The 16,067-nt window shown below is 40.8% G+C and overlaps 1 protein-coding gene across 2 annotated transcripts in view; it reads right to left on the reverse strand.

Moving 5' to 3' along the window:
• The window catches only part of coro7 (coronin 7), a 367,135-nt gene that overhangs the window by 276,623 nt on the left and 74,445 nt on the right, over nt 1–16,067 (reverse strand). The gene's annotated exons all lie outside the window — the stretch shown is intronic.

Below are 16,067 nucleotides of genomic sequence, written 5' to 3' on the forward strand. Positions count from 1 at the left end.
ACAATAAAGTGGTTTTAGGGTCATGGGCAAACTGGAGCCTATCCTAGCTGACTTTGGGCATGAAGCAGGGCATATCCTGGACTGGTCGCCAGCAAATCCCAGGGCACAAATAGACAAACAACAATTCGCATTCATACCTGAGGACAATTTATATTCTTGTATTATCCTAACATTCACGTTTTTGGGGATGCAGGAGGAAGCTAGAGTACCAGGACAAAGCCCACACACGCACTGTGAGAACATGCAAACTTTACACAGAGATGCTCAGAAGGAGAATCTCATGACTGAAGCCAAAATGCTAAATGCCATGCGGCCCTAAAGTTGTAATATTACTAAGAAAAACACCCGTAGTGAATTAAATTGAATGGTATCCTTTGTAGAAATGGACAAAGTTCTGCAGAAATTAATCGCTTAATTCAGCTCCCACACTCTCTGAGTGTTCTTGTTCCTATTGTTTAGCCGAAGGAGTGAGATGTCCACATACTGATACAATAAAAGTTTGAAGTGTTGTACGAGCATACAAATGTTTTGAATTAGATTTTCCTCTAAGGTTATATTTCTCCTCTTTTGTTGTGAAGAATTGTTGTACATTCTTGGGTAAAGTTAAAGTTAAAGTACCACTGATAGTCACACACACACACACACTAGGTGTGGTGAAATTGCCCTCTGCGTTTGACCCATCCCTTTGTTCCACCCCCTGGGAGGTGAGGGGAGCAGTGAGCAGCAGCGGTGGCCACGCTCGGGAGTCATTTTGGTGATTCAACCCCCAAATCCAACCCTTGATGCTGAGTGCCAAGCAGGGAGTTATTGGGTCCCATTTTATAGTCTTTGGTATGACTCGGCCGGTAGCAGGTTCTAGTTTGCTCTGTACATAATTATAGCTGTTTGCAAATGCAACAAATCGTTGAATTTCAATATTTCTGATTAAATAAATAAAGGGTTTGTATGTTCTCTATATCCAACATTAGGAAGCGGGGAAGTTTAATGTCTGACGACTCGGCTGAGGTTGAAGTCGAATCAGACTGTCAGAGTGTTGCAAGACACCCCTACGGTCCATATGTGTGATCCGTAGCTATAAATAGCTGCACAAAAGTGTACCAGCCTGCATCTTATAGTTAAGATGCTATTAATGCTATTACCTACTCAGTGGCCTAGTGGTTAGTGTCCGCCCTGAGATCGGTAGGTTGTGAGTTCAAACCCCAGCCGAGTCATACCAAAGACTATAAAAATGGGACCCATTACCTCCCTGCTTGGCACTCAACATCAAAGGTTGGAATGGGGGGTTAATGTTAAGACTGGGTCGCATGGTGATGCGGGGTTTGTTCTCCCCGGATGCAAATGGACGAATCCGGACAGGACTTGCAGGTAAGGACATGATTTAATAGTAAATAGTAAAAAAACAAACCGACGGAATAAGGAGCCGATCGCACCTGAAGCTAAGGCTACTACTTAGCACATACTAGGGATCACTAGCAGGGGCTAGGAGACAAGCAAAACTACCGTAACAGTAGCGTGACGCAAATAAAGAAGCCATACGACTGACTGGCAAAGGCAGGCTTATATAACGTCAGTGATTACAAACAGGTGCGCGTCCGGAACACAAGAGGCAGGTGAAACTAATAAGTAGCCATGGTAACAAACTCAGAGGTGCATAAACAGGAACTAAAGCGGTCCAAAACTAACAGAAAACACAGGTGACTCGAAAAACTTAAACAGACTGTGATCCGGGCAGCGGATCATAACAGTTAAATCACCAAAAATGATTCCCGGGCGCGGCCACCGCTGCTGCTCACTGCTCCCCTCACCTCCCAGGGGGTGAACAAGGGGAAGGGGCAAATGCAGAGGACAAATTTCACCACACCTACTGTGTGTGTGTGTGTGTGTGTGACAATCATTGGTACTTTAACTTTAACTTAACTTAAAAATATGTATTCCGTCAATACAGTGCAAAAACTGAAATCTAAGTAAGATGAAATATCTCAAATAAGGGTGATATTTGCTTATTTTCTGTCTGATAAGATCATTCTTCTCACTAAGCAGATTTTATGTTGGAGTGTTTTACTTGTTTTACGTGTTTTGGTCCTAAATGATCTCAGTAAGATATTACAACTTGTTGCTGAGATTTGATGATAGGGACGGCGTGGCGAAGTTGGTAGAGCGGCCGTGCCAGCAATCGGAGGGTTGCTGGTTACTGGGGTTCAATCCCCACTTTCTACCATCCTAGTCACGTCCGTTGTGTCCTTGAGCAAGACACTTCACCCTTGCTCCTGATGGGTGCTGGTTAGCGCCTTGCATGGCAGCTCCCGCCATCAGTGTGTGAATGTGTGTGTGAATGGGTGAATGTTGAAATACTGTCAAAGCGCTTTGAGTACCTTGAAGGTAGAAAAGCGCTATACAAGTATAACCCATTTATCATTATATTATTTATATTGAGTAAAACATGCTTGAAAGTATAATATCAACTGTTGCAAAGCTGTGTCATCAACACTCACAAGTATAAAACTGCTTTTTTAAAGTAATAATTTGTTATTTCAAGCATGAATAAAAAAATCATGATTTTGACATAATTGTGTCTCATAATTAAAACAGACGACAGCCAAATGGACTTTGCTGTTTTATTTTCAATGAAACAATAGAAAATACGTACTCATATAGTAGTACAGTTGGCACAGTACAGTAAACTAGATAATAAAGTAAATATTTAAACATTTAACAGTTGACATTTCAAACAATTTTGAACAGAAATAGTTCATGCACATTCAGATAAATTCTTCCAAATTACAATGAAAAAATTTTTGGCCGGGGGCCGGGCTGTATATACGCGCACTAATTGACTGAAAGAGCACGCACTTGGCGCGATGATGTCATGTTATCGATGGAAAAATTCATTTTTAGACCATATGATTGGCCTGAGCGGCTAGGAGACCCCGAGAGTAACAAGCGCTTGCCTTGTTGCCTTTCCATTAAGAACAATAAATTAGTTTTTAGTATAAATTTGCTGGTTTCAAGAAATGTAATGCCGAGCGCATATCATTATGTCAAGATAATGGCACTAGCATTTACTTCATTTAAGAATGTTTTTCAACATATTGAGCAAAAAGGTCTCTTTTTTTTTCTACCAAAAAAAGTGCACTTGTTATTAGTGAGAATATACTTATTTTAAGGTATTCTTGGGTTCATTGAGGTTAGCTAATTTTACTTGTTTTGGAAAGTCTTGACAAGCCAAATGTTCTTGTTCTATTGGCAGATCATTTTGCTTAGTTCAAATAAAATACCCCTCATTTTTGTATTTTTTTCCCTTGTTTTTGAACACTGACTTTTTGCAGTGTACAAAGCTGGTTAGAAACTAAGTTTTCTGCAGTAAGACTTTGCCGGTCTCCCAGCTGCAGTCACTCGTCTCTTCAACCCGCTTCTCATTTCCTCCCCCACGATTCATCATTCCACTCTTTATAATTTTCCCTCCTCTAATAAGTAACTGTTGCCTTGAAGCTTTCATCGACCTTAAAAAAACGGGCTGCATCTCTTGGTTTTCATCCATGACTGATCAGTCCTGGCTTTTGCTTCCTTCAATCCCATCCCGTCTTCATGCACCATTAAAGTTTTGTTACAGTTCATAATCATATGTTCAATACCATAAGACTGACGTCTGGCAATGGGACAGAAAAGAGGGTATAATATTTTTAAATCAAACCAGCCGTTTTATGCTTTCATTTACTTAGCTGGGCAAAGTCCCTGAATCTTGCTTAACTGGAACCATTTCATGTCACTCCCAAATGTTCCCCCAAATAAATAACAGGCCACTCTAAACTGGCTCTGGTCCTACCCTGAGCATTGAAGCGTGCGGTCAGAACTTGGGCAGGGAGTGTAATCAAAGGCATGAAACTGAGAAGACACGCTTAAGTTTCTGCGTATGCACTTTGTTCAAATTGGCTTCTGTTTTAATAGCGGCGACACTAAAAGCACGGACGTATAGAAACCCGATTGCACAATAACAGCCCAACGTCCTTAACTCACCAACAGACTGTTGCTAGCATGCGGTCAGTATTTCCCTGGCGTCAGCAGGATCCCTGTGACGCGAGTGCACCTGTGGGATCGGGTCAACGGTGCAGACACCAGACAAGTGCTGACGCTTGTGAGGAGGGCTCATGCTACGTGGACCCTAGTGTTCTGATACTTTTCGGTACTTTTCTAAATAAAGGGGACCACAAAAAATTGCATTATTGTCTTTGTTTTGACAAAAAATCTTACGGTACATTAAATATATTAGAGATGTCCGGTAATATCGGGCTGCCGACATTATCGGCCGATAAATGCTTTAAAATGTAATATCGGAAATTATCGGTATCGGTTTCCAAATTATCGGTTTCAAAAAGTAAAATGTATGACTTTTTAAAACGCCGCTGTGTACACGGACGTAGGGAGAAGTACAGAGCGCCAATAAACCTTAAAGGCACTGCCTTTGCGTGCCGGCCCAATCACATAATATCTACGGCTTTTCACACACACAAGTGAATGCAAGGCATACTTGGTCAACAGCCATACAGGTCACACTGAGGGTGGTGGTATAAACAACTTTAACACTGTTACAAATATGCGCCACACTGTGAACCCACACCAAACAAGAATGACAAACATATTTCGGGAGAACATCCGCAACGTAACACAACATAAACACAACAGAACAAATACCCAGAACCCCTTGCAGCACTAACTCTTCCGGGACGCTACAATATACACCCCCCGTTACCCCCTAACCTCCCACCTCAACCTCCTCATGCTCTCTCAGGGAGAGCATGTCCCAAACTTGAGGCATGTTAAAAAAAATAATGCACTTTGTGACTTGAATAATAAATATGGCAGTGCCATGTTGGCATTTTTTTCCATAACTTGAGTTGATTTATTTTGGAAAACCTTGTTACATTGTTTAATGCATCCAGCGGGGCATCGCAACAAAATTAGGCATAATAATGTGTTAATTCCACGACTGTATATATCGGCATCGGTTGATATCGGTATCGGTAATTAAGAGTTGGACAATATCGGAATATCGGATATCGGCAAAAAAGCCATTATCGGACATCTCTAAAATATATGTTTCTTATTGCAAGTTTATCCTTAAATAAAATAGTGAACATACAAGACAACTTGTCTTTTAGTAGTAAGTAAACAAACAAAGGCTCCTAATTTAGCTGCTGACATATGCAGTAACATATTTTATCATTTATCATTCTATTTTTTTGTCAAAATTATTAAGGACAAGTGGTAGAAAATGAATTATTAATCTACTTGTTCATTTACTGTTAATATCTGCTGACTTTCTCTTTTAACATGTTCTATCTACACTTCTGTTAAAATGTAATAATCACTTATTCTTCTGTTGTTTAGATACTTTACATTAGTTTTGGATGATACCAGAAATGTAGGTATCAATCCGATACCAAGTCATTACAGGATCATACATTGGTCATATTCAAAGTCCTCATGTGTCCAGGGACATATTTCCTGACTTTATAAACGTCCATCCATACATTTTCTACTGCTTGTTCCTTTTAGGGTCGCGGGGGGTGCTGGAGCCTATCTCAGCTGCATTCGGGCGGAAGGCGGGGTAAACCCTGGACAAGTCGCCACCTCATCGCAGGGCCAACACAGATAGACAGACAACATTCACACACTAGGGCCAATTTAGTGTTGCCAATCAACCTATCCCCAGGTGCATGTCTTTGGAGGTGGGAGGAAACCAAAGAAATAAAAAAAAAAATCCATCAATCAATCAATGTTTATTTATATAGCCCTAAATCACAGGTGTCTCAAAGGGCTGCACAAGCCACAACGACATCCTCGGTTCAGATCCCACATAAGGGCAAGGAAAAACTCACAACCCAGTGGGATGTCAATGTGAATGACTATGAGAAATCTTGGAGAGGACCGCAGATGTGGGTGACCCCCCCCCCCCCCCCCCCCTCTAGGGATGACCGGATGCAATGGACGTCGAGTGGGTCTAGCATAATATTGTGAACGTCCAGTCCATAGTGGATCTAACATAATAGTTAATAAAAAAACTAAAGAAGATGTGATGCCAAAAAATATCGATGTAATCATAGTAGCATCGACTAGATACGTTCCTGTACTTGGTATCATTACAGTGGATGTTAGGTGTAGATCCACCAATGGCGTTTGTTTACATTGTGACGCCGGTGAGCTACGGTGTGTAGTGAAGCATGTTTAGCTGTTCCTCGTCCTGCCGGGATGATACTTGTAAGAAACTTACTTTATTTGTCGCCATGGAGACGAGGATTAGTGATTTAGAAGTAGCTAAAACACTGCAGACTGGGGCTGGACTTTAGCCGCTAGCTAGCTAGCCATGTCTTAAAGCACCTCTTCCTGAGGGCGTTTCAGTGTTATAACTTCACCTTTATCGTTAGTTTTTAAGCCAAAACGCGTCCGTTCTACCTTTTCTGTCTACACACCGTGTCTGCTTGTAAGTACTACGTGTGTGTGCGCTGTCAAACTCGTAAACCAGCAATGTCACGACAACAAGGGGGCAGGGATTGGGGGGACCGGTACTTTTCAGAGGCGGTATAGTACCGAATATAATTCATTAGTATCACGGTACTATACTAATACCGGTATACCGTACAACCCTATCTAATAACAATGGTTACTAAAACGTGAGAGGTGTACTTTAGTCCTTTTTGGGAAATAAAGGGTTCCATGTGGACATTTTTAGGTTTTGAGCGCCCAAAACCAAGTGTAACCGTATGGTATCTGAAGTGGCCTAGGCTGTCATTATTGAAGCATGGTGCTAAATAGGGCGTGTGGCCACAGTTAAGAACCCAGCCAGCCTGATGGAGTCACTCTTGGGGATTGTGGTCACCCCCCTCTCCGTGGGCCCTCAGGGGAGAACAGATTGGACCCAGCTTCAACACACTCTGGGCCGATTCAAACTCCTGGCAGTGGGGGGGGACTCCCTTCGCCGACAACTAGCCAAGGTCTGAATAAGAACGCCGCTTCCGAGAAACACCATTACCAAAAACTCCATGTTTGTATCCAAAAGAAGCACTTGGGAGCCAGATGAGCGCTGCAGTGCATTTTTGATCATGTTCAGTCATTTGAAGGTTATTGCGGTTAAAGAACTCAGTGCTTTCAAACCCAACACTAGATTTGTGGCGTGCTAATGACAGATGGATGAACGATGTACACCTGGAGCTGGTGAGAGTCTCAACCCGGGCCGAACAAAGACCTGATTCTTGAGGCTTTCTTCGAGAAAAGGAAGTTTGCGTCTTAGAGCTGGAGTACAGTTAATCATGCCCACGCTGTCGATGAGACCACGGAGCCCCTCAATCCCTGCCTGACCGAGCCCCTCGCATGGTTATGTTTCATAGGTCGGGCGAACGCAGTTGGCGGGGCCCCTCCCTGGAACCACATCACAGACGCTTCACATCTTCAAAGTGCCCGCATTCGGGACGCACATGTGCAGAGTGTCATTTTCGTGTCATCCTTCTAGCCCAGACCTGGGCAAATTAAGGCCCGGGGGCCACATGCGGCCCATTAAGCTTTTCAACCTGGCCCGCCGGACATTCCCAAAAAATGCTTTTAGATCTTTAAGATGGAAACTGTAGCTGCCATTATGATGTGCAGTGATGTTTTCAAATGATCGTAAGTCTTGAACTATACAAAGTATTTCAATGGTTGGAATCTGTGCTTTTGCATGATATTTTAGTGACTAGTGTTGTCCTGATACCAATCAGTGTTTCCCATACATTCATTTATCTGTGGCGGCCCGCCACGAAAGAATTAAGGCCTGTGTATGCTATCCTGTCAAGCTTCTCAGGCAAATCATATAGTTGATGTAGATGCCCATATCGGCTGTTCAGATTTACTTTACAAAAGAGAAGTGTAGGATCAAGATTTTTGGAGCTCTTTGTTCAGTGGATCAGATGTTTGATGAAGCTCTGTGTCTATCTACCACCACTACTGTTTTCTGTTTATTTGTTACTGACTGTGGCAGGACACCTCTTCCTCTGTTTCACTTTATGTTGCTGGTAAATAATAAGGTTGTAGTAGTAGGCTAAAGTTAAATTATTTAGTATGCACTAATTAAAAGGGGCAGAGCTTTAAGAGACATTTTAGCTTTTATATTTTTATAAGATATATTTTTTGTAAAAAGCACAATTAATAAATATATTTCAGTGAATAACTTATTGTTCAAATCTGTATATAAATATGTACATAAAGTGCTGTAATTATATTGTAAAATGGATGGATGGATGGATGGATGGACGTTTAAAACAAAACTGTTATTATTAATTAGTAAGTATACATTTTTTGAGCCTTTTTAGAGAAAATCATATCATTGTAGTAAATTATGCAAATTACTCGATGATGTCATGGTGACCACGCCCATAGCCACGCCCCCACCGCCACAGGTATCTTGGCAGTTTATGGGAAACACTGCCAATACTATTTTGATACTTTTCTAAATAAAGGGACCAGACAAAATTGCATTATTGGCTTTATTTTAACAAAAAATCTTAGGGTGTGGCGGACCGGAACTTTTTAGCGGCGGTATGATACCTAATATGATTAATTAGTATCGCGGTACTATACTAATACACGTATACCGTACAACCCTACTAGTTACTATGGTAGTCTATGTCAGTGGTTCTCAAATGGGGGTACGCGTACCCCTGGGGCTACTTGAAGGTATGCCAAGGGGTACGTGAGATTTTTTTAAAATGTCTGTCAAAAAGAACTGTGAAAAGAAATGCAACAATGCAATATTCAGTGTTGACAGCTAGATTTTTTGTGGACATGTTCCATAAATATTGATGTTAAAGATTTCTTTTTTTGTGAAGAAATTTTTAGAATTAAGTTCATGAATCCAGATGGATCTCTATTACAATCCCCAAAGAGGGCACTTTAAGTTGATGATTACTTCTATGTGTAGAAATCTTTATTTATAATTGAATCACTTGTTTCTTTTTCAACAAGTTTTTTGTTATTTTTATATCTTTTTTTCCAAATAGTTCAAGAAAGACCACAACAAATGATCAATATTTTGCACTGTTTTACAATTTAATAAATCAGAAACTGATGACATAGTGCTGTATTTTATTTCTTTATCTCTTTTTTTCAACCAAAAATGCTTTGCTCTGATTAGGGGGTACTTGAATTAAAAAAATGTTAACAGGGGGTACATCACTGAAAAAAGGTTGAGAACCACTGGTCTATGTCACAGCAGGTCAGACGAGGCACCGAGCAGTGTGGGTGGGGAGCGTTTCCACAGAGTGTTTCCAGAGCCTGAAATGCGGGTGTCAGGGACAGACGCGGAAGGAGATTTTTACAAGAAAGTTCTAAAGCTTAGTGATGTATCAAATAAATCAGATTGTAGATGTTTTTTGTTTTTTTACCCTTCACGTTCATATTTTGCTGTGTTTGTTGCATTTTTGTTGCATGTTCTCAATATGCAGGGTTTTATCGTTCATAGAAAAAAATAAAATTCCATTCCATTTTTTAAGGTGGTCTGTCATAACATTTTTAGCATTCAATCAGACTTTATTGTGAGGTTTTGTATTAGTTTTCCTAAAAATAGATATACCGGCCCCCAGACACATTTTTTTCTCTAAATTTGGCCCCCCGAGTCAAATTGTTCTAGCCCTAAATAATGCAATGTACTATATCTACGAGCTGGTGACGTGATAGCATACACAGGCCGTGTGATAAATCACCTCAATCAATCAATCAATGTTTATTTATACAGCCCTAAATCACAAGTGTCTCAAAGGGCTGCACAAGCCACAACAACATCCGCGGTACAGAGCCCACAAAAGGGCAAGGAAAAACTCACAACCCAGTGGGACGTCGATGTTAATGACTATGAGAAACCTTGGAGAGGACCGCAAATGTGGGTGACCCCGCCCCCCTAGGGGAGACCGGATGCAATGGACGTCGAGTGGGTCTGACATAATATTGTGAAAGTCCAGTCCATAGTGGATCTAACATAATAGAGAGAGTCCAGTCCATAGTGGGGCCAGCCGGAGACCATGCCGGGCGGAGACAGGTCAGCAGCGCATAGATGTCCCCAACCGATGCACAGGCGAGCGGTTCACCCCGGGTCCCGACTCATCAACTTAACGCTAACGAGCGTTTACATTTCCTAAAATTGGGTGTGTTGCTTCATTAAAAAAACAAACAGACTAGCACTTCAGTGTTTACGCTATGACCACACTTACATCCTTTGAAAATAAACTAACTTGATTTTAGAAGAGTGGGAAAAATACTTTTCAGCAAGTAGTTATTGTTATACTTTCTCAGATTTTTTTTAATGCATTTTTAAAGTGATTTAGAGGTAGAATTGATTGCTCCCATTAACCGTGTTGCGAGCCACCTAGAATGAGACGACTTTTACATGTTAGAATGTAAAAGGATTAGAGATGTCCGATAATATCGGACTGCTGAAATTATCGGCCGATAAATGCTTTAAAATGTAATATCGGAAATTATCGGTATCGGTTTCAAAAAGTAATTATTAAAAAATTGTTAAAAATTATTAAATTATTATTAAATTATTAAAAAATGTGTCCTGTCCAGCTTCTCAGGCAAATCATATAGTTGATGTAGATGCCCATATCGGCTGTTCAGATTGAGCCCAGTTTATAATTTCCTGTTATACAGTATGCCAGGCAGTCTTGCACTAAAGGAGGACTATGTCATTGTTTACTTTGTTACTCTAGTATACTCTGGACTGAAGCTGTGTGCCTTCATTGTTTTTGTAGCTGTTGTTTTGAGGCATGTTTAAAAAAATTTTTAAAATAAGGCACTTTGTGAAAGTCAAAGTATAGTGTTTCCCATAGTTGTAGTGGGTATTAGGATTATCTCAGGGAGAGCATGTCCCAAATTCCAAGCTGCTGTTTTGAGGCATGTTAAAAAAAAAAGCACTTTGTGACTCCAATTCAACAGCCATACAGGTCACACTGAGGGTGACCGTATAAAAAACTTTAACACTGTTACAAATATGCGCCACACTGTGAACCCACACCAAACAAGAATGACAAACACATTTCGGGAGAACATCCGCACCGTAAAACAACATAAACACAACAGAACAAATACCCAGAACCCCTTGCAGCACTAACTCTTCCGGGACACTACAATATACACCCCCTGCTACCCCCTAATCCACCCCCCCCCCCCAATTCCACCTCAACCCCGCCCACCTCAACCTCCTCATGCTCTCTCAGGGAGAGCATGTCCCAGATTCCAAGCTGCTGTTTTGAGGCATGTTAAAAAAAAATAATGCACTTTGTGACTTCAATAATAAATATGGCAGTGCCATGTTGGCATTTTTTTTCATAACTTGAGTTGATTTATTTTGGAAAACCTTGTTACATTGTTTAATGCATCCAGCGGGGCATCACAACAAAATTAGGCATAATAATGTGTTAATTCCACGACTGTATATATCGGTATCGGTTGATATCGGAATCTGTAATTAAGAGTTGGACAATATCGGATATCCGCAAAAAAAGCCTTTATCGGACATCTCTAAAAAGGATACCAAAAAAAAATTAAAAAATTGTGTCTTCTTGTCTCTCGTAATGATTGTACAAACCCTTTTTCCATATGAGTTGGGAAATTGTGTTCGATGTAAATATAAATGGAATACAATGATTTGCAAATCCTTTTCAACCCATATTCAGTTGAATGCACTACAAAGACAAGATATTGGATGTTCAAACTCATAAACTTTATTTTTTTATGGAAATAATAATTAACTTGGAATATCATGGCTGCAACACATGCCAAAGTAGTTGGGAAAGGGCATGTTCACCACTGTGTTACATGGCCTTTCCTTTTAACAACACTCAGTAAACGTTTGGGAACTGAGGAGACACATTTTTGAAGCTTCTCAGGTGGAATTCTTTCCCATTCTTGCTTGATGTACAGCTTAAGTTGTTCAACAGTCCGGGGGTCTCCGTTGTGGTATTTTAGGCCACACATTTTCAATGGGGGACAGGTCTGGACTACAGGCAGGCCAGTCTAGTACCCCCACTCTTTTACTATGAAGCCACGTTGATGTAACACGTGGCTTGGCATTGTCTTGCTGAAATAAGCAGGGGCGTCCATGGTAACGTTGCTTGGATGGCAACATATGTTGCTCCAAAACCTGTATGTACCTTTCAGCCGTAATGGTGCCTTCACAGATGTGTAAGTTACCCATGTCTTGGGCACTAATACACCCCCATACCATCGCACATGCTGGCTTTTCAACTTTGCGCCTATAACAATCCGGATGGTTCTTTTCCTCTTTGGTCCGGAGGACACGACGTCCACAGTTTCCAAAAACAATTTGAAATGTGGACTCGTCAGACCACAGAACACTTTTCCGCTTTGCATCAGTCCATCTTAGATGAGCTCAGGCCCAGCGAAGCCGACGGCGTTTCTGGGTGTTGTTGATAAACGGTTTTCGCCTTGCATAGGAGAGTTTTAACTTGCACTTACAGATGTAGCGACCAACTGTAGTTACTGACAGTGGGTTTCTGAAGTGTTCCTGAGCCCATGTGGTGATATCCTTTACACACTGATGTCGCTTGTTGATGCAGTACAGCCTGAGGGATCGAATGTCACGGGCTTAGCTGCTTACGTGCAGTGATTTCTCCAGATTCTCTGAACCCTTTGATGATATTACGGACCGTAGATGGTGAAATCCCTGAATTCCTTGCAATATCTGGTTGAGAAAGGTTTTTCTTAAACTGTTCAACAATTTGCTCACGCATTTGTTGACAAAGTGGTGACCCTCGCCCCATCCTTGTTTGTGAATGACTGAGCATTTCATGGAATCTACTTTTATACCCAATCATGGCACCCACCTGTTCCCAATTTGCCTGTTCACCTGTGGGATGTTCCAAATAAGTGTTTGATGAGCATTCCTCAACTTTATCAGTATTTATTGCCACCTTTCTCAACTTCTTTATCACGTGTTGCTGGCATCAAATTCTAAAGTTAATGATTATTTGCAAAAAAAAAAAAAGTTAATCAGTTTGAACATCAAATATGTTGTCTTTGTAGCATATTCAACTGAATATGGGTTGAAAATGATTTGCAAATTATTGTATTCCGTTTATATTTACATCTAACACAATTTCCCAACTCATATGGAAACGGAGTTAGTAAATAGGCGAAATCCCCCCCAAAAAGTGCAGTTCCCCTTTAAGCCACTTGACTCACCCCCACCCACACCACTTCACAAATTCAGGATACATCGTACTAGCGGTAAACGCTCTATTATCACCTCCATCTCCTGAGGAAGAAACATCCTCTAATTTCCCCAGGAGCTACAAATAAGGTCCACATGAGATGTTTGAGATAAGCGTACGTGTGCCAAATATGAGGAGGAGGTAAGGTGGGAAAAAAAAAAAAAATGTCAGCGTCATGATTAATCTATTTTCCATGACTGAGGATTAGCAAGTAAACAGGTCATTACTTAGTGGGATGATCTCACGTACCGAGCACATTTAATTTACAATATAAATCATAAAAAAAAATGTTGCTTATTCAATTTGTAAACAGTGACTCTTCAATATGTGAGTGACAGCTGAAAAAGGGGCTAATTGCCATGGTGGTGAGTCCTCCCTTCAAGCATGCAGTTTGGAGGGAAAAGCAAACCGTCATGGGTCTCTGTTACCAGGTGTCACCCACATGTGTGCAGGCCCTTAATTAGTTAGGAAGTAAGCGCGAGCCAGCGCACTAATGAGGCGACGCACACATCCCTGCTCCATCTCTGCCAGCTGGCTTCCACCATCATGACTTAAGCGTCAGCCCCCCCCCCCCCCAGCACACATCCGCCTGCACTTACCAGCGTCAACATTCAACTTGGGACCCAACAAATCTTAGCGCTTCTGACTCTGAAGTTTTCGGTGCAAACTCAAGTGTTGAGGCGATAAACTGGGCCAGAATCAGCAGAGAAAGACTTTAAAGCGACGAGTCCAGAAGCTGGTTCGACTTGCTCAACTTCCCCGATTTTCCCTGAGTGGGGTCAGTCAGGGAACCTTTTTGCGCAATATAGCGTGACCGGAGTTTAACTTAGTCTATTTATTTATTAGATGTATTATTATTAGAGATGTGCTTTAAAATGTAATATCGGAAATTATCGGTATCGTTTTTTTTATTATCAATATAGGTTTTTTTTTACAATTTTTTATTTTTTTTAAATTTTTATTAAATCAACATAAAAAACACAAGATACACTTACAATTAGTAAGTAAGTAGGGGGGGGGGGTGTTGGGGGCGTGGTTGGGGCGGGGGCGTGGTTAAGAGGAGAGTATATTTACAGCTAGAATTCACCAACTCAAGTATTTCATATATATATATATATATATATATATATATATATATATATATATATATATATATATATATATATATATATATATAAATACTTGACTTTCAGTGAATTCCAGCTATATATATATATATATATATATATATATATATATATATATATATATATATATATATATATATATATATATATATATATATATATATATATATATATATATATATATATATATATATATATATATATATATATATATATATATATATATATATACATATGTGACGGTCCACAACTGTATGTGGCAAAATGCAGCTCCACACTGCTGTCGCTTCAACATATCACTGGCACCAGGTGGATTATGAATTTCTTTTATTACAGTGTCCTGCAAAACAGTGCAAATTGTGAGACTGTGAGTCCACTTGGGTCACGGGATTATCAGTTGGAAGGCGTCACAGTTCTGAGCACTTCCCGCAGGTAAAGTACATACCACTTCTCGCCAGCAACAGGCGCTGTTGCAACACTTCATTCATAATTTAATCAAGCATAATGAACGTCTGTTTCTACACCGTTACATATATATATAAATATATACAGGTAAAAGCCAGTAAATTAGAATATTTTGAAAAACTTGATTTATTTCAGTAATTGCATTCAAAAGGTGTAACTTGTACATTATATTTATTCATTGCACACAGACTGATGCATTCAAATGTTTATTTCATTTAATTTTGATGATTTGAAGTGGCAACAAATGAAAATCCAAAATTAGTGTGTCACAAAATTAGAATATTACTTAAGGCTAATACAAAAAAGGGATTTTTAGAAATGTTGGCCAACTGAAAAGTATGAAAATGAAAAATATGAGCATGTACAATACTCAATACTTGGTTGGAGCTCCTTTTGCCTCAATTACTGCGTTAATGCGGCGTGGCATGGAGTCGATGAGTTTCTGGCACTGCTCAGGTGTTATGAGAGCCCAGGTTGCTCTGATAGTGGCCTTCAACTCTTCTGCCTTTTTGGGTCTGGCATTCTGCATCTTCCTTTTCACAATACCCCACAGATTTTTAATGGGGCTAAGGTCAGGGGAGTTGGCGGGCCAATTTAGAACAGAAATACCATGGTCCGTAAACCAGGCACGGGTAGATTTTGCGCTGTGTGCAGGCGCCAAGTCCTGTTGGAACTTGAAATCTCCATCTCCATAGAGCAGGTCAGCAGCAGGAAGCATGAAGTGCTCTAAAACTTGCTGGTAGACGGCTGCGTTGACCCTGGATCTCAGGAAACAGAGTGGACCGACACCAGCAGATGACATGGCACCCCAAACCATCGCTGATGGTGGAAACTTTACACTAGACTTCAGGCAACGTGGATCCTGTGCCTCTCCTGTCTTCCTCCAGATTGCTGACCTGCTCTATGGAGATGGAGATTTCAAGTTCCAACAGGACTTGGCGCCTGCACACAGCGCAAAATCTACCCGTGCCTGGTTTACGGACCATGGTATTTCTGTTCTAAATTGGCCCGCCAACTCCCCTGACCTTAGCCCCATAGAAAATCTGTGGGGTATTGTGAAAAGGAAGATGCAGAATGCCAGACCCAAAAACGCAGAAGAGTTGAAGGCCACTATCAGAGCAACCTGGACTCTCATAACACCTGAGCAGTGCCAGAAACTCATCGACTCCATGCCACGCCGCATTAACGCAGTAATTGAGGCAAAAGGAGCTCCAACCAA

This window comes from Entelurus aequoreus, linkage group LG25 (assembly GCF_033978785.1).
Source record: "Entelurus aequoreus isolate RoL-2023_Sb linkage group LG25, RoL_Eaeq_v1.1, whole genome shotgun sequence".
NCBI classification, from domain to species: Eukaryota; Metazoa; Chordata; class Actinopteri; order Syngnathiformes; family Syngnathidae; genus Entelurus; species Entelurus aequoreus.